At 42.3% G+C, this 2,252-nt stretch overlaps 1 long non-coding RNA gene across 1 annotated transcript in view; it reads right to left on the reverse strand.

Annotated features, from left to right (window-relative positions):
• The window catches only part of LOC138149857 (uncharacterized), a 142,848-nt gene extending 141,718 nt beyond the window's left edge, over positions 1-1,130 (reverse strand). Inside the window, exon 1 of the long non-coding RNA XR_011165440.1 lies at positions 531-1,130. This is a non-coding gene — a long non-coding RNA (uncharacterized lncRNA). The remainder of the gene's footprint in view (positions 1-530) is intronic.
• Between the last annotated feature and the right edge of the window lie 1,122 nt (positions 1,131-2,252).

Raw genomic sequence — 2,252 nt, forward strand, 5'->3', positions numbered from 1 at the left:
AGGAAGGTAAGAAAGAAAGAAAGAAGAAAGAGAAAGAAGAAAGGAAGAAAGAAAGATAGGGAGGGAGAGAGGGAGGGAGGAAGGGAGGGAGAAAGGAAGGAAGGAAGGAAGGAAGGAAGGAAGGAAGGAAGGAAGGAAGGAAGGAAGGAAGGAAGGAAGGAAGGAAGGAAGGAAGGAAGGAAGGAAGGAAGGAAGGAAAATTGAGAGCCTGGAAACATAAAAACGTCAAATAGGAATGATTCCTCCCTATCACATTAAAATACTAGGAAAAAAAAACAAATTAAAATGGGGACAAACAACAAGAACAGAATCCTGCTAAAGTGTACATTAGAGAGCATAGTAGAAGTGTCCCATGTAACTGTCAGTGTTCCCAGCAGCTGCCAAAGCCATTGTCTCAAATGTTTAAATCCCCAGGCTGAGTGACCCTGAAGTCCATTATCCCTTTTAACAAAGCATTCATATCCCTCCTTGAGCCAGGCACTTACAAGGGAGATATAGCAGAGAAAAGTGAAAGTCTGTTACTACTGTACCTTGGGGAACAATGACACTATCAGAGGTTTGTGCTCCTGCTCTCTGTTATTCCACCTCAGGATCACAAAGGTTCTGCACAATCATCGCTTTGTGAAAGCCAAGGTCTCTTAAGCAAACAAATGTGGAACAGGCAGCTTTCAAGTGCTGCCTAGCATTGTCATATTTCAATAAAAGGCAGAGCAGATTAACCGCTCCAGCAGCGTGGTGCCGTCTCTTCAGCTGTCCCTCGCACGTGTGATTGAGATGTTACACACTCCCAGAGTGGTGATTCTTATAAATAGTGTGAGTAAATCATATTCCTCTTGCTTTGATTTCAGACAATATTTTAAAAAATATTACCTAGCCAAAGGAGCTAGTCTTTCCTTGATAAACGTACCAACTTTCCAGGGGCAGCACAGCTAGGACTGGCAACAAGAACTGCTTGGCTTTGTGCTTTCCCCCTGACTGATGCATTCAGCTGCCCCATCTTGGTGTACAGGGATGCTGAGTTTTCCGACTTGACACCAACAAAAGGCCAAAGCACAAGCTCTTGTAGATCTAAGGCAGAAAAGGCATCGAGCATGACATTTGAAGATATCTGCCCTTTGAAAACTTGTCTGGTTCAGGTAAGGAAAGTTCATCCCCAAATGGGTAGCCACCAGGTGACCAGTGTTTGGGGCCACAGTAACTCATGAAGACATATTCTAAGGCATGGAAAGGTTGTGATCTGTAGGGGAGGGGGCAACCATAACGAGAGAGTCTTTTGAGACATTGAGATTTTTGAAATGCTGCCAAAGCTTTTACAGTCATTTTTATTCCTCTGCCGTTATTTCAGATCTTTGGGGCTATGCCTTCATATTTGATAGCCAAGAGTCAGAGAAGGGGGCAGCTAGGTGTCGCAGGGAATAGAGCACTGGCCCTGGAGTCAGGAGGACCTGAGTTCAAATCTGGCCTCAGACACTTACAAAAACTAAGTGTGTGACCTTGAGTAAGTCACTTAACCCTAATTGCTCTCCAAGAAAAAAAAGCAAAAAAATTTAAAAAGAGTCAGAGAAGCTCAATCACTATACTATATAATCACAATGCCAAGGGCCTGTTTTATGCAAGGCACTGAAGGAGAGACAGAGAAAAAAGATGTCCCTCCTCTGGACCTCAGTTTCCTCATCAATTGATGCTACTTTGATAGATCGTCTTCTTTTTCCTTAAGGTCTTGGTTCTCTGGATTCTGCAGCCTCTTTTCTATCTCCTTGATATCAATGCTCTGCCTCTCCAGGAGGTCCTTCCAATTTGTTATGTAGAAGCTTACAGTCTAGTAGTAAATGACTCACTAAAATCATACACCAAGTTAGTGTTGGAAGGGGGGAAACCATTTACTGGATTTTTGCATAGGTTTAGGTATTATATTTTATATGTATATGTACATGTATGTGTACATGTACATATATGTATGTGTACATGTACATATATGTATTGTGTGCATGTGTTTATATACCTATAAATCAGAAACTGCCTCTGAAGCCACTCAATTTAATTCAACTCTACAAACACTTATTAAGCACCTATTATATGCAAGGCAATGTACAAGTCTTTACCTTCAAGAAGCTTATTTTCCCCTGGGAGAAACAGTATATCAGGAGAGAAGTAAATGCAAAACAGGTTGAAGAAAGAGGAAGTAAGGGAGGGAGGGAGGGAGGAAGGAAGGGAGGGAAGAAGGAAGGAAGGAAGGAAGGAAGGAAGGAAGG

The sequence above is a fragment of the Petaurus breviceps genome, unplaced genomic scaffold, assembly GCF_028583685.1.
Source record: "Petaurus breviceps papuanus isolate PSGF00001 unplaced genomic scaffold, PetGlider_PUasm1.0 90849, whole genome shotgun sequence".
NCBI lineage: Eukaryota > Metazoa > Chordata > Mammalia > Diprotodontia > Petauridae > Petaurus > Petaurus breviceps.